General features: G+C 42.0%; 1 long non-coding RNA gene across 1 annotated transcript; it reads left to right on the top strand.

Moving 5' to 3' along the window:
• LOC135296073 (uncharacterized) lies at nt 1-25,962 on the top strand. Its single transcript, XR_010358123.1, has 3 exons — nt 1-51; nt 19,701-19,836; nt 22,930-25,962. It is a non-coding gene; the product is annotated as an uncharacterized LOC135296073 (long non-coding RNA).
• The last annotated feature ends 1,004 nt before the right edge of the window (nt 25,963-26,966 follow it).

Below are 26,966 nucleotides of genomic sequence, written 5' to 3'. Positions count from 1 at the left end.
GCAGCGAGCAGCCCGGCAAGCCTCGGGAAGATGCCCCAGCGCAAGCCTTAGGTGAGTGTGCACACCACGCAGCAGCCCAAGGAGAGTGTCCAGCTGGCCGTGGGGGGCACAGCAGTGCAGGGAGCCCTGCAGGGCTGCCCTCTGCCTTGCCCCAGCCCAGCCGAGGTCCACCTCCTGCAGCCAGCAGTGGCTGTCCGCACCTCCGAGGTGCACATTGCCTCAGCTCCCTCTACAACCAGCACAGGGAGCCTTCCCGCACATCCCCTGGGACTCTGCCAGCTGATGTCTTCTACTTGAAGAGTGATAGGGTGACTTGTCAGTGCTCAGGTTAACTCCCAAAACTCCCTGTGCCTTGAGGGAGTGGGATGAAGTGAAAACTGAGGAACTGCATTGTTATTGTGTGCCTGACTTTCTTAGGCTGATGGGTACAGAGATGCTGCAGAGAAAAGAACACCCTCTATTCCCCCAGCCCTCCCCCTGTCCTCCCTGATGTAAGGGCTGTTACTGACAAAAGAACCTGATTCCTCTTCATTCCTCCATATTTGTGTCTCAGTAGGTATGCAAATACACCAGCAAAGGTTTCTTGCTCCTTCCCCTCTTCCCCACCTCCTGCCTTTTTGCCGTGCAAGCACCAAGAGCAATCTGGCCTGTAACCTTTAGAGGAAGAGCAATATCACAGGCACATCTGTTTTTACAGCTAATTGGCCACAGTTTTTGAAACGGGCAGAAGTAGCACAGATGAACAAAAAAGAGTTCCCTGAGAAGCCCTGGCCACTGTGGGGGCCTGGCTCTAGCTCCTAGAGCAGTTCAGGGCACATCCCACGCACCAACTCCTGGTGGAAACACGTCCAGCCCCCTTTGCTTCACTGGAACTTGCATGAGTACACATCAGTGTGTTTGGTCTTCTGTTTGAAACATGTTTCAAAAGCAAAGATTTTCTTAGGTGTTACCTCAGTCTTAAAAAGTAAGCACATGGTGTCTACACCTTGCACGTAGTTTTCAACATCTCCTGTAAACTGCTTTCAGCACTGCAAGAACACATTTCAGAATGCATTTTTTAAAAAAATATTTTCTGTGCTTCACTTGACTGGGTTTTTATCAGCACAGAACTATTAGTATAGCACTGGGCTGTTATGCACTTAGCCAATACAATAAAAGCTGCAACAAGAGATGTTTTAGATGAAGATTATTTATTACTGCCAATAGTTGCAGAGAAAGTGCTCATTTGGGCAGAGTGGGCTGAGGGGAGGAAGGGCTGTTCTGGTTTTTGCTGCAGCCTTCACTCATTACTTTTTCGAGAAAGCATTAAGCTTCCCGCCTGCACTTGCAGTTCACATCCCACAATTTTATCTAGGCTGAGCAATTTTAAGAGATTGGAAAGCTATTTGAGTTCACACAGGGTTGCCCTTTTCACCCATGTCTTCACATCTTGGTTCTAGCCAGCAGCAGTAAAGGAGCTTCCCTCCACATTCATCTTACCTGGCCCTACAAAACAGACACAGTCACACAGAAATGGTCACTTCTTCTGTTTAAACTAGAGTTGCACAAATTGGGCAGAGCACTTTCTAGATATAGAAAAAGACACAAAGGCATAGCCTTAAAATATCTGAATAGCACTACTGTTTCTGCCTCCAAGTACACACAGAAGAAATTCTCCGGAATCAATAAGATAACCTTTTTCCTTATTGCTTATGCAAACTACATGCCCCTTTAACTGGAAATGATCACTTCCCCAGGATCCTGCTTAATTTTACTGCCTCTCCATCTCTCCCCAAGAATTCAACACACAATAGTGAAATAGTGAGGCTAACATATGCTGCAGTCTGACTACATAATATTTTGCAATAAATGTAAATTATAGATATATATATAAACAGAAAGAGAATGTCTGTGAGAAAGAACAACCCTACCTACTTCCCATTCATGTTATGCAAACACCTTTCACATGTGTCTTTGCTCACTGAATGCAAACAGTGAGTATGCATATAGCTATGCCCACAAAGCACACATTCCTCATTAAAACCCATGCAATACATTTGTATCTGATTGACTTTTAAATCCTTCATCTTCCCACAACTACATCTTCCCCAAATCTAGTGGTCCAAATCCTGTTCACTTCTTCAGGCAGTCTGTTGCAGTCAGGGTCTTCTGCCTCCGTTAGTGGGGAATGCTTGAACACCAGGACTGGTCACATCCACTTTTACACCATCAGCAACAAGGTGAAGAGGTGATATGTGGAGTTTGGTATCCTGCAAGGGGGAATAGACTGTGCCTTCCAACAAGGCAATATTTTAATGGAAAATTAAGGCACACAAGGACATTAACATGCTTCATTTTCACACAGGAGAAAGTTTTTCTCAGATTATTTTTAGAAAGATTTACTGGTTTTAATTTTGGTAGTTGGATCCTAAAAAAGGAAGCATGGCACATGGCCTCTTAAAAAGTTGCAAAACCCACTCTCAATAAAATTTAATATGCCCTGACTTGGCTTTCCTTTAATGTGCACTGTGTGAAGTACAGTGGTATAACATTTTTAGCATCAATCATTTCAGCACACTTCTGAGTAATGTGACTACCTCACACCTCTGCAGATAGGACGTTTATTCAACAGTGCCACTTATTTTCTCTGCACTATGTGCATGTCTACACACCCAAAACCATGTATCACTGGCAGCTTTTCCTTGCTCTCCAACACTACTGCCCAGTGGAGGAGTCACTAAGTGCATGGAGATCAAGAAAACTGTGCTGACAAGAACTCACTTCAGCAGACCAGACTGCCACCCCAGGAAAACAGGAGCTCTGGTGAGTCCATGATACTATGTTCTCTGGGTCAGCACTGTTGTGTCTGTATAAATTTCCCATCCACTAATCCTTGATGGAACAAAAGTGGCCAAATCTGCTGCTGCAGTGAACTGATGGAGTCCTGTGTAATTTGACAGAGCTGTAACAGATTACACCCATGGCTGGCTCCAGGAAAGAATTTTGCTGCCATCATTATTATGTGAAAGCAGCACTATTTTAGATTGTATTATTTATTGCATATTTATGTCACTGGTGCAGTCAAGAGAGTGCAGCATAAAATGAGGAGGAGCAGGGCCACCTAGCTCACCAAGTTCAGTCCCTCCAAAATCATATAAATAGATGTTCTTCCCAGAATGGCCTGTAAACACTGTGAACATTTTTGCTGTCACACCCACATTCCCACACCCCCACCTGAAATAGATAAAAAGTGTAGTGTACCACAGGGAGCATGAGACATGAAAGTGTCTATGTTCTTGGCCCCAGAAGTAACAGAGAATTTCCTCCCACCCCCTAAAAGAGTCCATTCATGTACTGCCATATATCCTAGATGCCACAAGGAGCTTTGGCTTTGTGATGTTGAAATGTGCACAACCGAGCAGTGCACCCATCAGGGCTGATTATTTATTCAAGTAGATATTGACCAGTAACATTTTGGCTAATAACATAGACTTCCTTGAACTGCAAACCAAACTTTCTACAGGGTGGGTTAAATACCAGAACTGTACAGAAGAGGACTGCAGGAAGAAGCCCTTGTTAGTCACTATGTCCCTTGTTAGTCTTGTTAGTCAGCATGTCACTGCAAAACACATAAATAAGACCATATTCCCCACAGGCAAAGCTATAAAGTAGCAAACTGAAAACTACTGCTGATTTAAAGCAAGAATCCCCATCTTCCTAAAGCTAGTTTTCCTCTAGAAAACACTTTCCATGAAACACAGAGACTCAACACATTTGGGATTTTAACAGGAACAATCAGATCAGTTCAGCTTTGAACCTCTTGTGTGAGATATTCACTAAAAATTTCAAAGGAACAGGTTGATTTGAAAGCAGAATTAGACACTTCATATGTAATGATCCAGTTTTCACCTAAGACTGATTTTCAAAAATTGGATATTAACTGACCACAGGACATGGTTAAAAGGAAGTTCATAGACAGAGAGCATGTGACATCTACAGCCAAAATTCATATGGCCTAATTTAAAAACAGGATTAAAGGAAATTCACAAAGTCATTTTGCTGTCAGATGTAATTAGTATGTTTAATATGTGAGATCACCTGAATCTACTTCTACTTGTTTTGTGTCCCATTAGGAGTTTCACAGGAGCAGTAATATGATTGAATGGCCTCTGTGAGGGTTGAAGCTTAGGCTGTTTTGAAACAAATTGAATTAATTTGAAATGATTCTTTCCAGGTATGACATTCTTGGAAACAGATGTGGGGATAAGAACGGAGGGCATCAAAAGTCCAGATATATAGACCTAAAGCTGTACCCACCTTTTTGTATAAACCTCAGCACCTTTTTAAATATTTCCAGAAATATTGTAATGCTTGAAAGCCTGTTCACATAAGATTACAAATGATGATACTCTACAGAATTAGGTTACCATTTGAGATACTACAGTGACAAGGGTCCTCACACAAATTTTCCATCTCTATCATTTCTCTAAAATGTGAAAGTTGTGGGGATTGGATCATGCAACCTTTTTTTTGCAGGATGTTAAAAGAGTAAATTTATACCCAGACATTTTATGGTGAGTGAAACAGGCCAGATTCCAGTTCACTGGCTGAGACAAGGCCATCGTGGAGGAAAGGAATCCTTATTTTGAGTGGCATTCACAGCCCTTCCACTAGATTTCAGTATTGTTGATTGATTTTACATGGAAGTCACTCAGGGGTTTACATTGCTGAGTAGCAGTGCAAACTCCTAAATAGGATAGAGCAGATTTATACTGTTTCCCAAACAAATGGTATCATAAATGCTTTAAATAGTACAGTTACACAGCTAAAATACTATATACCAGCAGAGGAGGTGGAGGTAAGGGCAATAAGGATAGTATCAGGAGAAAAAAATGTTCTGAGACTTAGAACATCTAAAATTTACACCCAGCTCTGTAAGCTACAAGTGCTCAGCTTGCCTGAAAACAAGTCCATGCATATGCATTCTCATTTTAACCTACAAAAACATTTCAAAATCCAGGCCCTGATCTGGCAAGATGCTGAATGTTTTCCCTTTTCATCAGACAAGCCTCTAAAAGAGATACTGAAGCGTGCATACTGTAGGAGCCGAAGTGCAGCCACAAAGGCTAATTTACCCAGCCAAAAAGCAGTCATTGCTGCCACTGCTATGCAGACATACCCACTGCCTTCAGCAAAACTTTAGTGAAGACTGAGGGCACTTGTCACTTCACAGGGAGCACTCAGTGTCTTCCAGGCTCACATTGGGTCTACATATGGATGAGCCGAATATTTTTCACTACAAACACTCTTCCCCTTCCAGGCCTCCTTTGCTTTCAGTTCTGAAGGGTGAATTCATTGAAAACATCTGCACTACTAGAAACATTCTGTGCTTTTTCCAAACCTCATCCCCATGGTGGCTCTGTAGTAATGGAGAATAGACAGAGCTGCATAACACAAGCCTGCAAGCAATGAACGGCTGTAGGGTGAGGATACCAAATGCTGGAGTTTTGCCTCCAGTACCTAGCCACTACCTGGGCTCTGCTCATCTTCTGCCCTCTGCCATACAGCCAAAAGGTTTTCCCCTCTGCTGTACAGCCAAAAGGCTTCCACAGCAACTGGCACATGCCACCACACCACTCTTACCTCCGCGATACAGAACACAGCTTAAACAAATCCTGCTTAGCAGTGTGTCATGTCACCTTCTGCACACCTAGGAGTTGCTGCATCATTCCCTTGATATCAAGGCCAGTTGTGCAATTGGCTTTTGGATATTTTACATAATTGCTATCTCTCCTTTTTTATAATTTTTCCCCAATTTTCTTTACGTTTTCAGACTTGCAGCACTAAAGAAAGGGCTGTGTGACCATGTCACAACAGCACAGTAGAGGCATAAATGGGACTGATCCTGTGTCATTCACAAGCAGGAGCAATGAACTGGCTAAGACTGCAAGAGCATGTTTATGGCAGCAAACTTTAATGAGCCACATGAAATCTTCAAACAAGGGAAAGGAAAAGATGTATTTTTGTTTGGGGAATAAGGGATGTGGACCAGCCTTCAGCAGGCCTACCAGGAAGGCATGTGTAAGGGCTTGCATGGCCATCTGTTTCTCCTCCTTATCAGCACTCCAGTGCCAGCTGCCTCTGTGGCTGAGCTGTCCCACGAGCAGGTCCCCTGCCCAGTTCTGTGCTGCCTCCGTCTACTCCTCACTAATCCCACATAGCTCTATGAGCTGCTTCCTACCAGCCCTGTTTGGCCCCACCCCGCTGCAAACCCCATATAAATCACAGGGGGGAAGCTGGCGTCTCCCCAGTGGTGCCTGCGAGCGATGCTGCTCCTTTCCCTGAGCAGTTGCGGAGGCACGCGAGTCGGTGCTGCGCTTGCTTTACTTCCCTTGTTCTTCAGCCTGCTGAACCTCCATTTCCTGCAGTGCCATAGAAGTGTGGTCCAAGCCTGAACCACCATGGGATTTATGTTTGCTGACCTAGCACCCACATCCCAGTGCTGCCGTGCCCAAACTGCAATTAAAGCTGCAAAGGCAGCCCAGAAGTAGATACCCCGGATAGACAGGCAGATAAGAAGCTAATAGCAGATAGACAGGCTGATAGGCGAGTTTGAAAGCTGCAGCCACCTGGGAGCCATGCACGGTGATGCAATCCAGCAGTGGCAGTTGCCAAAGTCGTTCTGACAGCAGAGGCCAAGGGTGGGCAGGGCGCCCGCAGGGGCGCCGGGGAGGGGAGCTGGGTCCATCTGCGCAGAGGTGTGAAAACAGCAGAGCCACAGCCAGGCTCCCTTTGGGGCGTCTCGCAGCGCTGGCAGCACAGCCCTCCACTAAGCCTTGTGCTCAGAGACCATGAACAGCCGGGATTGAAAAAATATGTGTAACCTGGCTGAAGGACAGCAAGCTGCTGGGGGAACGGAAGGGGAAGGCAGGAGAGCGTGGTAGGCTGTGGATATCTGGAGGATACTGACCCCAGCAAGGGCGCGGAGACCAAGTAAGAGAGCAAGAAATCATCCAGGATACTAAGTTTTGCATTACTGTTCCCTGAATGAAATACTGGATGAAATTAGGAGAAGAACAATGAAACCCAGCCAGGCAGGCAGGCTGGCAGATGCACTGGCACTACATCTCCTTTGCATTCCAGGACCTCCGTAAGCAGGGTAATAGGGAGGAAGGCATGGGAGTTGCTCCCACAGCTCACCCAAGGCACAGCAGCCAGACCTGGCCTTCTCAATTCACTTGCAAAGGTGGAGAGGATCCATCTCTATTGTAATATCTTTCAGCCCAGGAGGCATGGTCACAGACCAACCATGAACACAATTCAGAACAAAACAATGATGCCACTCCCCAAAGAATTACCCATTGATCTAAGTGTATGAGAAGCAACAGCAACTGGATATAGTGTCTCCATCAGGGACTTAGAAATTTACAGTGAGTTGTCACAGCACTTTCACTAGCTTTTCAGCCTTCTCTTTAGCTTTACTGCTTTCCAGCCAACAAATTAGTCTATACAAAAGCAAACATTGAATGCAATTTTCACTTTAACCTACATGTTGAACTTCAATGCCTTCTGTGAACCCAGGGTTAGAGAAGGACTGATATAGTTTGCAGGATGGGTTTATCTGTCCCAGATTAATACAGACTGTTGTTATTATAAGTATAATAATAATAACTTCATAATTTAACTGTTTGTCTCCAAGTACAACATCTATTGCCTACTAGTTCCCAAATGCTGCTACCAGCACAGCAGGAGGTGCCTTTGTCACAGACCTCCACCTCAAGATTAAGGATGGTACAGGACTGACAACTGAATTACAGTGGAAGTACTTGCTCTTGCTTCAGTGTTGAAGGATCTAGAAGGGCAGTGAAGCAAAGGTCACACCATTATCAGCAGCACTGGCTTCTAGAACTTCTCTTCCCTGGGCTGTCAACTGAACTAGTTATTACAAACTTCTGATTATCTCTTGGAGAAGAGTCAATAGTCTGTACAGTTGATTTCTTATTTTACTTTTAAGTGGTGATTTGTATTACAAAATAGAGTATGATCCAGGTGTCTATGTGCTAGATGCTGCAAAAAGTTTTACGATAATTTTTTTGCAAAGGGAACCTAAAAGCTAAAAACAAAAATTTGGGAAAAAATGAAATGGAGAGGAGATGTTCTACCACTGTGTCAAACCTAAATTCCTATTGAAGAACACGTTTTCACTTGAAGAAGTGATTACAGAGTCTGTTGGAATTTCTGTGGATTTTACTGGGGCTGAGCACTACAAATATTAATTACTTGAAACATACAGGCTAAAACTTCCTGACCACACCCCCTAAACAATGTACAAATGTGGATTTGAGTGAGATATGAATTCTGACTGGATCCAGTCCCATGAAGGTCAATCCCATGTCATACAGTACAAAGCATAAATATAAGATTAAAGAGAACTGAAAATAAATCCTTGGTCTGCTTTGGTAATTTTCATTTACAGAGATGCAAAGTACAAATATTTATAAACAATATTCTTACAGGAATTGGAAGGTATTCTTCCTTTTCAAATAATTACTACTTAAAGAAATTTTGAGCTCACTTAAAATGCAATGCAACGTGTGAGTATTGTTAGCTTTGTTGGAGAAAATAAATATTATTAAAAATAAAATTAGCATTGGAAAACCTCTGCCACTAATCCCAACCAATCCACCTGGCAAGCTTGAAGGCGAACATGCAAGAAAGTCTCAGATAATGCAATGATGCAAGATGCAGAACAATCTGCTTGCTTGGGTAAGATAGAAGATCACTATTTAACACCACTAAGACAACACCTCCAGGCTCTTTTATTTCAGTACTGAGCTAACCTGACTCCATTTAGCTCACAAAGTGTGTTGGGACAGATGATGATGAAGTCAGAGGCAAGATAACTGGAGATTAAACTTTACAGATATTTCTGTTCCTAAAATTACTTCCCTTTCTATACTCTGCTAGTGGCTCTGGCTCACAAGTTTCTTATTCCTTCTTAATAAAGTTAAAAACAGTTCAACCAGCTGAGGATCAGATCCTAAACTTTTGTTACTCTGCTAGAGTAAAATTAATGGTGGTTTGAAAGCCTCCAGAAGGTCAGCAAGCGGTGCATGGAGCACACTGTGACCTAGTATTAAAAGGAAGAAATTCCAGTCCCAGTTTCTTCAGCCACCTTAAATTTAGAGACACAGAAGGAATCAGACACCTGCAAAATGCAAATGAGGAAGGGGATGTGATGGACCGCAGGGCACAGGTAGTTACTCAACAGTATAAACAATAAGTAAGAAGGAGAGCTTATGAGAACAGCAGTGGAAGGGGTCCTTTAGAAGTGCAAGGAAATGCAGCTACAAACCCACTGAGCTGTCAGTGCTGTCTGCATGCTTCTATGGTGAGTGTTCTTTTGAGGAGGTGAGGAATGCAAGGCAGGGGGTCTGTGGTCTATGGTTTGTTTTCCCATCAATACATATGTCTGACTTCGAGTAAAAGATTAACGAGACAGCTAGCAAATGTCCTCGGAGACAAATGGGTAAAAGGCTGTTTGTACATGTCAGTTGAGGGAGGGAGGGCTCATTCTCGTCTCTCGGTCTCTGAATGAATCTGCTAGGATGCACACCTGCACCAGGAAGACTTCCTTGACATGGTAACCCTTTCCTCTGCAGAACATATGAGCATGTCAGCATACAGCTTACCTTACATGTGCATTCTTTCAGTCAATGTGGTTTGGAAAGAACCTTCCACCTACTTTTTTTCTCCATGTGACGTACATTACTGTATGTTACAGAAAAGCCCCAGGTAAAGTAAATGGAAACTCTATCCAGCAGCTATGCACCTGGTGTTTTTGCATTTCCCAACAGATATTGCAGTTGCTGGAATGATGTGTGAATCTTCTACAACACCTCCTATTGACAATTTATTTTAGGTGTGGCATGAGAGAGATCTGAGATATTGATAGTAATGACCCACAGCCTGTTGCTAAAGAGAAGGAAGAAAGGAAGTGAGGAAATTTATAGTTAAAAAAAAAAAGAAAAAAAATGCCAAACTATAAAACCCCACAAATATTTACATTCTACTGCTTTTGACAGCAACCATTCTATTACAGACCAAAAACACAGCAAAAGAGCATGCTGACACTTTAATATTTCCAGGATAGTCATGGTGGTGGGAAGAACAACTGGACTATCACAAAAGCTCACCTTTTCTAGGTATCAAAAACTGTTGTGTTTTCCTGTCCTGTTGTAATCTGTGCTACTGGTGATCCCTCAAAGTTGATAGTGTAATGGTGTTGGCCTGAGTCCCACTGCAAGGAATGCAGTGGCGCCCAGTCAACCACCAGTACTAACCACAATCTCCCTGCAGATCTTAACTAACCTGGCAGCTCAGCTTTGTGTAGTAATGCCACAAAAAATGGGAGTGCCTTTTCCTTTCCTTACTATCCTTCCTTTTTTTGGTCTTTTTTGCTCTTTTCTGGAAAAATCGGAGGGATTTAAGCAGATTCCCTAAGGAGAGAAGTGACCCACCACTTGTAACACTGTCACAACCTTCAACAACTCTTATGTTCTTATTTCTACTTTACCTAAAACCTGTCAAGTGTGAGTCACATCCATTTCCCTTATGCCATGATAGGGAGGAATGCTGATATGTGGGAACTGACAAAGAAACATGAGGGAGCCGATGTTCACCTCTTAAACCTGACGAAATTTGCTGGTGAATCACAGGGTAAGAACTTGACCTCACCCATGAAGTTTCATGAAGATTAAAAGAACTTCCTTGTACCTCCTTGCTGTGCCTCTGACTACCAGATTTATTGTCTGGAGACAAGCAGTTAAACCACCCCACAAAGCTCGAGAATGAGTTCAAGCCTTGTCAACGGCCATCTCTGCCAAGCGAGCTCAAAATAACATAAGCTATCACTTTTGATGAGTCAAGAACAACCAGTCGCCTCTATTGAACATATCAGACAGATGTGGTTGGTTGAGGAAAGGAATATACTGAACCATCCCGGGCCTTTTCATATCAGTGACATCAGATATATTTCAGTGTGAGAAGTTTGGAGCTTTGAATGAGAAGGTGATGTTGCAGGAAATTAGTCCTCAAGCAATGTTTTGATCTCACTTAAGTCTGACAGCATGCAAGCAAGCAGAGGATCCAGAAAAGCTGAGAAACGTTAGAAAACTATATCATCTACAACTACTCCTGAAAAGCAGGAAAAGGAAACACCATGAAATGAACATGCTGTGTTATGAACCAAATAGCCTTCTGTAGGCAAGGTCCTTAGTCCCCTGGGTATTAGAATGATCCTAATACTTGAGCTTACTTAACACTCCTGACTGCAGCTCTTGAACTGAGGATCTGGCCCACAGTCACTGCCAGGGTGCTGTGTCCCTCCTCCCTAAGAGTGTTGCCAGAATGCAGGAAATAAGACATATGTTGGTCCATCCTGTACTGTACTCTTACTTCTATTTTTTTCCTTCTTTGCAGCTGCAAAATACAACTGAGCAAGTTAAATTCCACTTCCCTTGAACACGGAAGCCAGCAGTGCATTTTGTCACATGGCCACATCAGCAGACCACAACAACAAGCACAGTCACCTGGTGAAACAATCCACACAGAGATTTGGAAGGAAAATTTTCTTCAGGCAGGTGACACCGGACATCTGGCAGTCCTCTACTTCTGCTCCGAGAGCAACACCCACGTTGTAGGGCATGCTGCCAGAAGCTGCACCCACCTGGGATGTAGCCAGCCCAAGATGAAAGGGAGCACCAAATCCAGAAGGGATGATTAGCATTCACTGATGTTGTTCAGGACACAAGTACCTGGGAACATGCTAGTTCCCCTTAGGTGTTCAGTGCTGCACAGAAAAGTCAGAGAACTAAGAAAGTTAATCAGGTCAGAGCCAGGCTTGCATATGCTTTCTCCACAGGAATTACAAACTATTTGCCAAATATTCCGATTGGGTAATTGCTACCCGGACTACTAAGGATATGCAGCCCAAAAGAAGATAATTGCTCAGAGGTTCTGATAGATTGCATCACTCTCTGCCAAAGTATATGACAGAATGAGAATTATCAACACATAATGTAAGGATAGAAGCCTGCACTGAGCTGAACCCTCATGGCTGGCTGAAGCAGAAAAAACATTAACCCCCAGACTGTTCATAGGAAAGCAATAAGTTGATCCTGAGCTCCAGAAGCATTTGTGGAATCCAGAGATTCCCTGAAATAAACTTCCCTTTCTTAGGACACGGGACAAGCATTTATCCCTGCTCTCTCTAAAATGTAAATTTGACCAAAGCTAATTTTACCCCAGTGTCTAGCTATGAGCTCATGGTTCTACCAGAATACTAGTCTCACACTGCCACATATTTAATGGCCAAATGCAACTTGGAGCAGAGCCTTTACTGTCCAACAGGATGCTGCTGTGTGATAAAAAAAATCCATCATCCATTGTATTTAACTATAAAGCTTTGATGAAAATCAGGCTACTTCTAACAAAAATCTTTAGGTACTAATAAGATTAGAAAGCAGAAAAACTAGGCATCCAAAATACTACAACCTAATTGTATGTGAGAGTATGAGATTCCTGAAGCATTTCAGAGGTACATTTCTTCTATGCAACCAAACAGCAATATAATCCAGATATTTATTCAAAGTTTCACTATTCCAGTCAGTCATGCATACAGTGCTGACTCAGGAGCAAACATTAAAAAGCAGGAGCCATGTGGGAACTTAGAAATCTAATTGTACATATCCCAAGGGGAATCATTACAACAGTGTCAAACAGGCCTTAAGCAGGAGGAATGAATAGGTGGGGGAGATCTGACAGCAGGGGGAAACAGTGCTGGCAGAAAAGGCCCCAGAACAACAGGTACAATCGACAGGCACAGCCTTCCGACTGAGGCTTTTAAGGAGAAAACTGATAGCCCATATTAAAAGTAAATAAGGAAGACATGGTACAAATATAATAAGGAGAGAAAGCAGATGAAAATAGCCAGTGCAGACCCCACTTCTGTGTTCCATTAGGAGATTATCCTCCTCCTCCTCCTTGTTCTCTTAGGTTTATAACTGAAATCGTTAATTTTAGATATGACCGCAAACAAGAAAATAAACCCAAAACTACATCTCTAAGAAAACGGGGAAATGGCAAAATTATTAGGGCTTATTCAAGGTACAACACCTAGCCATAGATGAAATACTAAATAAAGGTTGAATTCAGTGCCTTCAGAAAATGACTATTCCACACAACAAGGGTGTTTTGCCTAATTGTGTAACATATTTTTATTTTACTATGCATAGTAAAATAGCCCAAAATGTTGGTGTAAAAAGACCACAGAACTTTAGTGATGGGCTGAAACTTAGGAAAGGCATGTGCAAATCACTTCAATAACACAGTGTTTTCTTCTGTAGGAGATAATGGATAGTCAACAGCTTTTCCTTCACTGTGGGGTGGATCATCAAATTAGTGTCTAAATTAAGGATCTGATTAATCTGTATTAAATAATTTGTCAATGCAAGTAAAATCATTGCAAATTTAACATAATCATGTTTTTGGGGGTGCTGGGATTTTTTTTTCTTATTGACATTAACAATAGGGACTTTTATCAATGCCCAAATCAGAGCTCCCTCAAATGGGGAGGTTTCCAAAATTCTGATTGTGTACTATGACTCTCTCTCCTACATATAAAAAAATTGCTTCTTTATCTATTGTGATAACATCTTTTTTTCTTGAGACAGGAACTATAAATTCCACTCCTCCCATTCACACCAAAAAGAACATTACTCCCTAAACAGCACCACTTAATCCAAAACAAATAGCAAGATATCTAAAATATTCTTTAGTTTACTCAGGGATGTAAGACTCAAGAGACAGAGTACCTCCTTCTTGGAACAAAGGAAGGAGAGAGGATGGATTCAAAAGGGCTGTAATCAAAAGAGTCTAACTCATCCCCAAGTACCATGGTCAAATTTATGAGTGTTTCAACAGAAAAAAAATGTGTCAGAAGGACATCCTGGGTTGGAATGTGGTAGAATGGATTCCCACAAGCCCAGGAATGTTGCTGGTTTTTATGATAGAGCTGTTAATCTTATAATAAAGTAACTATTGAATATATTTTGCACTCAGTGATGAGCTCTACTAGCAGTGACCTCAGTGTGAGCAGCCCTCCCCAGTAACAGGGCTGTGGAAATATTGCTGGAGGCAGGTCTTGCGTTGCTTTCTTTTGTCTCTCCACTTAAGCTTTGCAGAAGGATACTACCAGAAGCACAGAAAGGCCATAAAACTGAAAACATCATTTTAAATCAGAAGGCTTTTAGTGGCTGTCTTAAAGGGGCTATCTGTGTTCCCAACAGTGACTATAGCAATTACATGATGAAAACATCTACGCAGGTGCATAATTTAAAAAGAAAAGGGACATCCTCCCCCTTTAGGAGAGGCCAGGCTTTATATTTCAGTAGGTCTGTTTGGCTAACAAAGGAGAAAAAATGAGGACAGAGTGAAAGAAGGAGTGGAGCAGGATAGAAAAAAATATGAGATGAGAGAAAAGAAAAGAATGGCCAGCAGAAAAAACAGCAGGGAAGGAGGATGAAAGAGAAGGATGACATCTGACTTGGACAAGGGGTGAACCACAAACCTAGTCATTGCCAGTGTCCAGGACAAAAATAACTCATTTGTCCAGCAGCAGCAGGGCAGCTGCCAGTGCAGCAGGACAGGCTCCCCCCGACACTGCTCTGCCCAGCACATCCCCAGCACTCTTGTAGATCTGCCCCTTTCCCTGTGCTGTGTGGCAAAACTCAGTGTGCTCTCGCAGTCCCTGTGGTTGTGGTTAGGAAACTGCTGCATGATGGATCTCAATAGAAAAAGTATTTTAATACAAGAAAAACAGGAAACTCAAGCACGTTTTGAGTCTAATTCAATTTCAGTTCCGTGATTCCTTTATTTTCTATGGACAAAAGGCATGTAACAAAATTATGAACTGGGACGTGAAGAAAGCAGAACTGTGCACATGACAGATAAAACTGGCTCATTATGTGAAAACTGAAGCCATGCAAAATAAAAATGCAGAGCAGATTAGAGCACCTCTCATCCAAAAACCAGTTAGGACCAGTCAAGCACATCCCAGCACCTGGACAGAGTTTGATCAGAACATATATGAACTGGCACAGGTCACAGTTTCACAAGAGGAGACCAGGTTATGAAGAAATGCAAATATTCTTTCTTCATTTTAAGCTGTAAGCAACCTCTGGTTTAGGAATCTTCAGAGAAAAAGTACAAGGTACCAGTTCAATGTCAGCTGCCTCACACTCTCTTTGCAATATCACCAGTGCATTTTAGTGCTAATGTACTAAAGCATGACACTAGCTAAAGATAACCACATTCTATTGAGAAACATAACAATTGAAATAATGGAATAAGCACTTCATGCAATTTGCTAGGAATGTAGTTTGGACACCAACAGCCAAAACAAACTAAAATGGCAAATGCAAGGACTCTATTTTGAAAAGATCTGCAAACAGACTCAGCAGCTTTACAGGGGGTCATATTTTCCACAAGGATAAACTGTCCTTGAACAATATTTTCAGTGTTCTGGGTATTAACCTGCTTTCTTTTCATATGGATTGTTCTCACCTACACTCCTTTTCCTTGAACAAATATTTACTGTGACCAATAAAATTCTGCTCTCCGTTTACGAGGTAAATAGCATCGCATTCCCACACGCTGCTTTATATACGTGTGCTTTATATACACTGAGCATACGTGCCCACAGAAAATGACATCTCCAAACTACGTCTGATGGAATTATTTTTAAGCAATCATATTCACTGTAGATTTCAGTCCTGATTCATCAATACATTTAATTCGCTGTGGTATTAGATCTGTGAGCAAGAGGAATGAAACATTCAGCTGAAGGAAGAAGGTGACATGTTTCACCAGCAATAAAGCATTTCTGGGAGTATGTGAGAGTGATGCCTGATGCATTGCTCATAAGCATGAGAGTAAACACGTCATCTGCACAGGGAACTAGTGACATGTCTAATTTCAAGAAAGCAACAAAAAGTATTTTTAGTGAATTATTCATACACTTCTAAATGTGTTCAAGGGTTTTACCAGGTCAGAGTTAAAGTGGACAAATTACAGCCTGCAAGATGCCAGCAGTCCGTAGGTGATAAGCATGCTGGACTTAGTAACCTACTACTGTTATTCATTCATTATGCACCTATTTGCTGCTTATTGTCTTGCAAATTTCAGTAAACAAGTAAGAATCCTTCGATGTAAACAACAAACACCCAGCACAAACTATGTATGAAGAAAAAGGATGAGATTTTCACAGGTTAACATATAACACATAATCTAAGCTTCTTTTCTCTCCTTCCCAGGGGACAGATGCTCAGCACACCAGAGCCCACCAGTGTCTGTACTGTGTTTATATAGCTTTGGGGAAGTCAGGGACTGTGCTCCACATGCAGGTCCTTTTTGCTGAATTCCCCTCCAGGGGTGCAGGGGTGAAGAGGAACACATCTCTCATGAACACCTGCAACCAGCAGTTCCTTCCTCAGACACTTAAATAGATTTTCCTCACACTACAGTAAAACAAGATACTGGCTGTTCCCCTTCATACACCCCTAAATATAAAGAGTTATACTAACAAGAAAGAAGGTGAGAGCTGCAGCAGGTTAATCTGGGATGGAAAAGTAGAGCTATGCTGGACTTGGGTTTCATTTGGAAATCCCAGTTTCTCTGCAGTGCCCCCAAAATAGGCTGAGGTTCAGACTGCTTAGCATGCCTTAGCTCTATCACAAGCACATTCATATACCACGTTTAGAACTGTTCCTAGTCTTGCAGATCTCTCTCAAGTCTTCTGAGACTAGTGGTATCTGACAAAGTTCAATACTGCACCCAGTATTGTTTGACTTGTTAATCAATGACCTGGATGAAGGGGCAGAAGGCTCCTCAGCAAGTTCCCTCATGACACAAAGCTGGGAGGAGCAGCCAATAGCCCAGAGGGCTGTGCAGCCCTTCAGAAGGACCTCAGCAGGTTTGAGGGAGGGGCAGGGAAGTATTTTCTGAAATTCAACAAAGGCCAGTGCAGAGCTGGCCTGCTGGGATGCAGATGCCAAGAGGATGGACTAGGCTATTCTCAGGAATAGAGCAAGAGGCAAAGGGCAGAAACTGATGTACAGGAAATTCCCCCTCAATATGAGGAAGAACTTCTTTAGTGTGCAGGTGACTGAGCACTTGGACAGGTTGTCCAACGAGGTTATGGATTCTCCCTCACTGAAGATATCCAAGAACTGTCTGGATGCAATTCGGTGCAATGTGCCCTGGGGTGGCACAAGATTTGGCAGGGAGGTTGGACATGATGATGCACTGTGATCCCTTCCAATCCAACCCACTCTGTGATTCTGATCTTTACAAAAGAGGTTCAGTGGCCACAGGCAATCTGAGAGAGACAATTGGTTGGTCTCTTGGAGGAGAAAGAGGGGCACCCATGCAAGCAGCAACATGAATAGATTGTGTATGGTCTCCTAACAATTTGACTAGGATTGGATCTAACTTGGTTTAGGGCTTATCTAAGCCTGATGTTTGAAATTATTAACATGGGCATGCATACTCTGTTTTTTATTTTACACATGCATTTGTTTTTTGTCAAGATAGCTAGACTTCAGGACAAGTGATAGCCACAAGGCAACCACCACCGAGCTAAGCCCAATGGCAAGGGAAGCACTAACTTCCCTGTGGGTGCAAGGAGGAGTAATATATCAGCACAGATGCCTGGGTTAAAGCAGAAGAGGGTGAGAATTCCTGTCCAGAAAAGAGATGTCTGTCCAACATGAGGAAGGACAGGTTGAACAGCCCATGCTACCTGCTCTGTCCTAGGAGATGCACTCTGTACAACAAGCGCTCAACGCAAGCACCAGTGAAGCGTTAAGCAGAGAGATAATGAAGCCAACCACCAACATGCTGGAAACAGCAAAAACTATTGGCTTTGGCACACATGCAAACTGGGTATGCCTGGGCTGCCTGGAATAGCAAGAGATGTAAAATCCAGGACTGCCAGGATTGTTGGTGAGAGGGGAGGTGAGATGCTGCACTGCTTCAGCAAAAAAAATAAAAGATCCCGTGTGCTGATCTCAAAGGAAATTCAGATGCTCTCCTGATAATCTTGAGGTGGAGGATTTGAGATCCATCAGGCCAAGAAAGGGGAACTACACAGAATTAGAGGATCACTTAGGTTGGAGAAGACCTTTATCACCAAATCCAACTGCTAAACTATGCCCCTAAGTGCCACATTTACACATCTTTTAAATATCACCAGGGATGGTGACTCAACCACTTCCCTGGGATGCTTAACAATCTATTTGATGAGGAAGTTTTTCCTAAAAGCCAATCTAAACATCCCCTGGTACAACTTGAGGCCATTTCCTCCTCTCCTATCACTTGTTAGTTGGGAGAAGAGACCAACTCCCACCTCAATACAACCTCCTTTCAGATATTTGTAGTGTGTGATAAGGTCTCCCCTGAGCCTCCTTTTCTCCAGACTAAACAACCCCAGTTCCTGCAGCTGGTCCTCATAGGACTTGTTCACTAGTCCCTTTGCCAGCATGAGACAGTCATATCACAATGCTGAGGAGATTTTTGTTCACCAAGTTGCTTGTTTGTAAGATATTTTTTTCTCTTAGCAGCAAGCGTGTTCTATACGAACATCTGCTTGACAATTTGATATTTGAAAGCTGTGTCATCTGTAACCTTATCTGTCTCATTTATCTTCTGTCATACACTAAAGATCTTTGCTTTTACTCTAAGATGACCTTGTTTCCAAATTTGTAAACCCTGCTTTACAGAGAAAACATCTTTTCATCTGTTATTTTCCCATTATCAAGCATTTAGCAACAGGAGCATAGAACAAGTCACACTCTTCTGCACACCATATAATAAAAACCAGAATGCCTTTCTTTTAAGTAGTCCCTAATTAAGCCACAGTGCTGGTTTCAGGGGCTTTTCCAGTACTTCTGAGAAGAGACAATAGGTTGAGTTAGACAGCAGTGGCAAGCAGCCAAGGTGCAGGTGAGAGAAGAAAGGGACCCCAAACTTCATCTATGCCAAACATTCCCATGTGCTTGACCCCTTTCAGCCTCTATAAATAAGATTTCACTGATTTTCTTAAAACAGATGCTACTGGGAATAACTAGGAAGTCATTAAGCACTGTAAATAACTAAAATAGATAACATTGTTGTAAAAATATATTGAAGAGCTGTGATTTGTGATGCATGAGCTTTGCTGTGCTGGGTACGTTAACTTAATAAATTGCAAAATTAATTTGGCCACAAAAGCTCTTCCAGTCAACCATGCAAATTAGCACAGTACTGTTGAAATACATTATATTTCAATACTGCTTCTAATCAGAGGATCTCAAAATACATTTGTGATCCATAATTAATGACATATTTCCTTGAGCTATGCAAGTGTGACTATATCATACACTGCAGTAGTCTCATTGCACTTCTCCACAACTGTACTATTGTATGAGTGGGCTCATATAATAGCAACAAGCTCTGATCATTGCATTGTTTCTGGTTTCCCATTGTGCTAGTTATGTGAACATGTGCATATCCATGTATTGCCATCACTACTCTTTCCCTCCCTGCACAGGTACAAAAGATACAAGTTGGTGGGAGGATATTAAACTTGCAACAGTTTTTTCTCAGATGCCTATTTCTTGCAGTTTTCCAGTGGGATCCTCTAAAGGAGAAGCAGCAACAGAAGTGAAAAAGGAATGTGTTTGTGTACTCATGTGGATGCATGAATGACAAATCAGTACATCACATGGCAGAATCATATAGTGTCTGAGAAGCAGATAGGTAAGCCTAAATTTTACTAATCAAAATTGCATATCTGATTTTTCTTGCTAATCATGCAGAAGATTATTAATGGTGAAAGAGACTTAAAAATACAATTTCATTTTATCCATGTATTCTTATTTAAAGACTAGAAGAAAAGTATTATTTTACAGATAGTGATCAGACACCAGGAGACACAGCTTTCCCACAGTTGCATTGTAAGTCTGTGCTCACCCTGGCAGTTGCATCCACTCAAATTGCTATTAATTACCACATCAGTGCTTAAGAACTACTGCAAGTGTAGTGCCTTCATTCTCACCAGGCTCTGTGCACACAGAGCTGCAGGCAGGCCCTGCCAGGAGGTCTCACAGCTGAGGGAAGAAACGGAGGAAAGGCTGGAGGAAAGGCAGTACCACAGCCAGCAAATTGTGCAGGCTTTAGATAAAGTGGGGTGTGTGGAACTAAAATAAACAAGTGACTGATGAGGAAAGATTAAAGGAGAAATAAGTCAGGAGAGATGAAGATAAACCAGAACAGACAAGGAGCAAAAATGAAGTGAAAGGACTGCAGGGAGTGGTAAGATGCAGAAGAGAGAGACAGAGCTTCAGCGAAAGAGGATGGGGTGCAGAAATTGCTCCAGAAGTGCAGCAAGCTCCCACAGCATCTAACAGTCCCTATTTCAGCAACTCTGGTAGCTGTTCCTCTCTGTGGTTCAGGCAAGGCATCACTTGTGTCCTAACATCCTCTGTGCAAAAGAGCTCCCTACACAACTCTGCACTGAGGGAAGGGGGAGGGATGGGCACTGACCAGAGCCCGTCTACTTCCCCATCTCCTCACAGCCAGCTCAGCCCTGGCTGCCTCTGCAGCTGCTCCACCAGCGAAAGAGTTCGGCCGCAAGGCCAACCACAAGCCCAAACTTCTCCTGCTAGTTGGTTCACCACTTGTATCTCACATAACAGGCCTGCCCTGAGCGTTCTGCAAACACATTGAACATTCCTGCTTCCCTTCCATGTCCACACCATTTCCCTTCCAGGTTCAGATGAGCAGAAATACATATGCAATAGATGAGAGAGCAGGAGAGGAAAGAGAAGAAAAAGTGGAGCTTTCTGGTTCACCCAGATGGCCTTTTAGCTAAGTGTTCTAACATGTAATACTGCTAAAAGCTGTCCTATTAAACCCAGCTGAATTTGAAGGACAGACTTCAATCTTTATTATTTTTTGCAAAAGCTGTCAAAACCCCCAGATTTTGAAGTCTGCTGTACCTGATGGGTATGTCATGCACCCTTTCCTGCAGACAGGACACGGCCATACGGCACACCATGGTTTATGAGAGCTGGAAGCAGAAGATGGAGGCACTGGTGCTTACCTCCATATCCCTATCCCCTGTGGGAGGAAATGGAGGTCAAGGGGATGGATGTACAACCACTTCCCATGGTATCTTGCCAGTCCTCTGCCCCTGAGTCTATTACAATTAATGCTGATCTACCACCTGGAGCCTGTGTTGGCCATTCATACTGTTTTTCATGGCAAGTAACCATAGTAAGCATGTGTAAGAGATCTCCACCCACATTTTGAAGAGTTCTGGGATTGCAAGAAAGATGGAGCAAAGTTAAACTGGGCCCCAGACTGTACCATGTAACCAAGATCCCTGTGGATATACTTTCTGCTGACAGGCTTGTAGCAAAGGCTTTGTCTCCCTTGAGGGTATATTAGAAGCAGCAAGAAATGAGTTACAGCAGGGTCACTTCTCAACAGGCAGCAGGTAAGAGAAGATATTTTCTTCTCTTTACTCTGAATCCTGTTCAGAAGCAAGTTTCTCACCACAATCCTTCAGACATTGTGACACAGCTCACTGCCTCTAAAAGGCTGACCTTCAAACAAGAATATCAAAGTTAGGGCAACAGGTTTCTGAAATATTTCAAACAGTTTCTTATGAGTCATCATTAAAATGGCCATTTGTGGGTAAGAACAAAATCCTGAGCAAAGGTTACCCCTCAAATGCTTTTGAAAAGCCATGTGCTGTGTTAAACAAAACCATTACAACACAAGCAACCTATTTCCAACATCCAGAGCCAGAGATCATATAAAACTATCAGATTAGATTTGTACTGTAAAGTTTCTACTAAAATAAAGTCATGCCGGATAACACTGATATACTACACCCTATACATAGGTAAATCAATATTATCATTACCCCCCAGAGTGCAATACTCAAGCTAGGTTTGGTAATAAAAGCAGACTGCATTTAACAGAATATCAGAAATATTTATGATTTCTTTAAACAATTGCAATCCTGAAAGCCGCAGCCCTGATGATTCAAAGTACAAAAGCTAGATTTTGACAGCTCTCCATAGAAAGAGAATTTTCTTTCTCCATTTGGCACGCTACCAACAGATCCCCTGCATGCAATCCAGCCCCACAGTAAATATCAGGCCACATACAACACACATACAGGCACCCAAAGTTTTGGCTGTTGCAAACTATCATTGCTTGCTTGACTTCAGCACCTGAGGATCTGGCCCAAGAAACATATTCCACCAGAAACTGAAAAGCACCAGTTTTAATGTGCTTTTGACAGTTTAATGAGGTTGGTGTTGTCTTTTAAATTAACATCCTTAGTTCATGAGAAGTCTTCAGCATTTTTGTATTACAACAAGCATCTTAAGCTCATCTGCAAGGTTTCAGGCCAATGCCAACAGACAGTACTGCCAGGCAGTGACATTTGGGGCTTACAAGTTATTACATTTCAGTCACCAAAATAAAGGCCTAGAACCTTATGTGAGATTTCAAACTTTACCCTTCATAAGTGCAGATTATGAGCAGGGACTGAGACTGTGGCTGCAACTGAGACACTGAGACAGAGCCCAGTTTCACAGCAAGCCCCACAAATTTTCTCATACCTCCATCCTCACCACACTTTCCCAGATGAGATGTTTTACTTCCATGTTGAGACTTTGCTGGGAATGTGATGAGCAGGCTCTGGTTTAACTACAGAGTGTTCCTGTCTTTCTGTGGGTAGGTAAATAGGATCAGAAGTTTGGTGAAGTTCATAAAATAAAATCCACTATTAATACAGTCTGGGTGGTTTGGGTTTGTTTTTTTTCTTTTTACTAGACTGGTTCATAGGAAGACTCACCTACTCATCTGTTCATTCTCAAGAAATGTAAACTCCTTAATTCACTGCACATCTAACTGGAAAACCCAGGGCCCTGTGATGTATCCTGAGCCCTACCACCCAAGGAAGCACTGCAATTTGATGACACATTAAACAGTGTCACTAGTAGAAACAACTTCTAGGTATAAACACTGAAAATCTTTACAAGTACTGGTCAATTGCTTGTTGAAGAAACTGCTGTCAGAGGGTCCCCCTTCAGCTGGCTGCTACCATCCCTTTGCCAGTAGCTGTCCACACCACAGAGCTCCCCTTCATTCCTATTACAAATGGTAGCAGGTTAATTTAACACAAGAAAAGCTCTTTACTTTAATCTGGCTGACATTACCCTAGAGCAGATTCTCACTGTCTCTTTCCACATGGCTTTCAGGGCAATGGCATTACAAAAAAAAAAAAAAGTTGGTAACCAACAACAAAAAGGAAAGCACATCTGAAACCAGTGTGCTGATCTACAGTGGATGTATACCACATCCTAAAACACAAAATGTCAGTCAAAGATGAAATCTGCAGGCAAAACCAATCTTTGCATGCCAGTGCCTTTCCTTTGAAAGAGATTAAAGAAAAAAGTAATTGCAGTGAAAAACTACTCCGTTACCTAAACAAAATCTAAGAGCACATACCTTGAAGAAAAAGAATGCATTCTGGAAATTATTAACAACTAGTTGACTTCCCTTATGGTAATGTTAGAATTTGAAGCTAAGGAAAAAGACAGTAAATTTCAGCAGATAGATCTCAATTTCCCTTCTCTAGTGCTCAGACCTGAATGTTAACATGATAGTAAATTTTGGCCACAGCAACTTTTTTCCTTGATTTTTATTTCTTTCCTGTGAAACACTGAAAGTGTTTTTATCTTTTTTTCATTTCAGTCTGGTTTAGGTTCGTCAAATTTTATTTTTCTGTACAACTGCCCAAAATGCTGAGTGTTATGGTGATATACACAAATTTCAAACTGAGTTTCCAAGGCTTTCTTCTGGAAAATGCCAATTTCTTCTAAAACACTCATTTTCAATTGAAAAAAAAAAATTGAGCTTCTCTTTTCTCAGGATGGATCTCATTTCAAGCTTGCAGTGATTTGTCACCTTTTCATCCAAATCTTGGAATATAATTCAAGATGATTTTCCAATTAGCCAGATCTTGATGTAGAGTGGAAGAGGCACTTCTGTGGAGCTTGCATTGGTCTGTAGGTTCCCCCTGTAGCTGTCAATGAAAATCTTCTCTTGATTATGGCAAGGAAAGGAAAGGAGGCTTGAAAGAGTGGGAACACCCAGTAGAAAATAAAAATCTTTACAAAGAATTAAAGATTTCTATTCTACTCTGTCTTTATTGTCAGCAAATCTCAAAACAAATATAAATAGTGCCCCTTAGCACCAATATATCTGACTCCCTCAGGTTTCCCCATCCTTCTTTTGTTAATACCTTATTTTTGTTAATAATCTTTTGTTAATATTTGTTAATATCAGTCCTATGGAAAATGAAACCTGGTAAGTACTGATCAGCCTAGGCATGGAAACCAATGCTGCATTACTCAAATAAGAAGGATCTCCCTGATTTCAAACAGGAGTCTGAAAAACCAAGTGACACCAACACGAAGTCCCCCATGTCCCTTCCCAGATGTCCCTCAGCCAGGACTTGCCTATTCCCTGCTGCTGCAAACCTGGGTCTTTTCACACCAGAATACAGCACTCATGCCAAATTGTGAAGTGGTTTTACAAGGTGGAAAGGCACCAGCTAGGGGCTAAAGAAAGGCCAATAAACTTCTCTAACTTGTAACAAAATAACAGATTTAAACCCAGGTCAACTGAGGTGAAGGGCAAGTGCATTAATCGCCTGCATTAACAAGGCTCTGTGTGCCTGCAGCAGCCCTCAATTGGAAAAGACAGTACATCTTCCTGTAAATAAGACAAATAAACAGCAGCTACAACAACAAGTCTTCCCCCAATTTCTTTTACTTTTCATTAAATGAGTAATCTGATTTTTATTAAGTCCTCTTCAAAGGCCATGCAGGCCACTCTTTCTAACTGTGCCTGTTTGCAGCAGATGCACACTCCGAGATGCACATCACGGCCTGACGGGGGCCTGGAAAGGAACCTCAGCCAGTTTTGTTCTTAAGTGATAATCGAAGAAATCCTCTGTCACGTGTTGTGGCAGTGTGAGTTGGCCATACCAGGACGAAGAGTCATGCAGATGTTACCCAAATGCTTCCATTAACTTAATCTTCCTCAGAAGAGCCCTTCTGCTGCCAAGTACTTAAGAGTGTCACTTGGGATTTAGATGCCATTTTTGTTCACTACTGAAGACCGGTCATGTGTAGGAATCTGCAGCCTTGATAATAGGGTTTACAGAACACCATGAAAATAGATTACTGACTGCTGAAAACATTTTAAAAAGACAATGTTACCTTTTTTACTAGCCTTAAGTGCTTTCTGGCATGGAAGACTTAATGATTGTTTACTCCGGTACGTTTTCTAGAATGTCAGCTTAGAACAAAATAAGGAACATCATAATAATTAGCTGAGATGCTGACAATATGAACCAAGAGTTGAGATCAATACATGTTTCCATACACATCATTTTAGAAAACAAAACTGTATTTCTGTGATCAGAAAATGCATCAAACTTTTTTAATTGTCCTAGCATATGCTGTTATCTCAGTAATGAAACCAGTTTTGCTTTTTTCCTTTTTTAACTCAGTTGTTATGTGGGAAGATGTAGTAGTATAAAATAGCAGGAAATAGTATGAGTAAATTTAACTTGAACAGTTTAGTATGTGTTTTAGAGAAAAGATTAACAAGTCCAATTTTTTTTCAACTGTCTTTTCATCTCCATTTTTTTCCTCTTGCATTCTGCTTCAGCCAAGCAATTCCAACAGTTCAGAAGGACAGATGTTCCATCTCATTCTATTCCCAGACAAGTCACTCTGTAAAATTACATTTCTTTTGAAACATTAGTACAACAGTTTAAAGACCATCAGAAGTTTTAAAGGCAAATTGCAAAGGATAATCAGCAATGTGTTTGGATCTAGTTTCTGTAATGGATTTTTTTTTTTTTTCAGTTGTGGCACCACTCCTCAGTAAAACAGTTTCAAATTTATTTTCCACCTTGTGGTTCTTCCTGGTTTGCATCTATATAGTACCACAAACCTCAGTGCAACCTGAGCAGAGTATGTGTATTTGTGATATTCAAGGGTGATGTGTTCAGGCATGTGTTCAGTGAACCAAGGCATACCAATACACATCACAAGGAGAAAAAAATGATTTAAAATACACTGCTTTGCTGACTGGCTAATCAAAGCCTGCTCAATAAGGACATTGAGATCACACAGCTGCATTTCATATCATCACTGTTAATCTGCTTGTGCTGATACATTTCTACAAGGCCAGAGAGGTAGCAACCTTTGATCGATGCTCTTGGGAACCACATACCTGCACTGTCTCTTTCTGAACAGGTTCATGATGGCACAAGAATTAAATACAAAGTCTCAAGAAAAGCAAATTAGGATTTAAAAGCAGTCAACACAGAGAGACAGAAATCTCCCCATGTGGGTGCATCTGTACTATTGCTTTAGCTGGAATCACAGGGACCCTTTTGAGTCAAACCTACCAATCATCCCCATTTACTGCACTTGGGCTCACACTGCAGAGTGGCCTCAGAGCTAAAAGAGAAAGAAACGTTCCTGAGAGCCCCTATTTACTCACTGAGATTGCTGACATTCACCCCATGGGACTAGACTAGCATCAGTCTGAGGCACCCTCCTGAAATGTACTCAGCCTGGCTACCAGCTCCAGAGGGCTGACAGCTCCTTCCTGCCAGTGCTGCTCTCCATCTGCACTGCTGGTCAGTGTGGGCACACATTCTGTACTGTGTCACATAGAAGGCACATTACTGTTTGGACCTTAATCCCCAGGTTCTTCTTCAGGCATGAACACTGATGCTTGTAAAATGGAAATAATACTTTACATGGTTTAAGTCAGACCCAAGT

Source organism: Passer domesticus, chromosome 3, assembly GCF_036417665.1.
Source record: "Passer domesticus isolate bPasDom1 chromosome 3, bPasDom1.hap1, whole genome shotgun sequence".
Lineage (NCBI taxonomy): Eukaryota > Metazoa > Chordata > Aves > Passeriformes > Passeridae > Passer > Passer domesticus.
The sequence above is the reverse complement of the archived record's forward strand: the minus strand, read 5'-3'. Positions and strand labels throughout refer to the sequence as shown.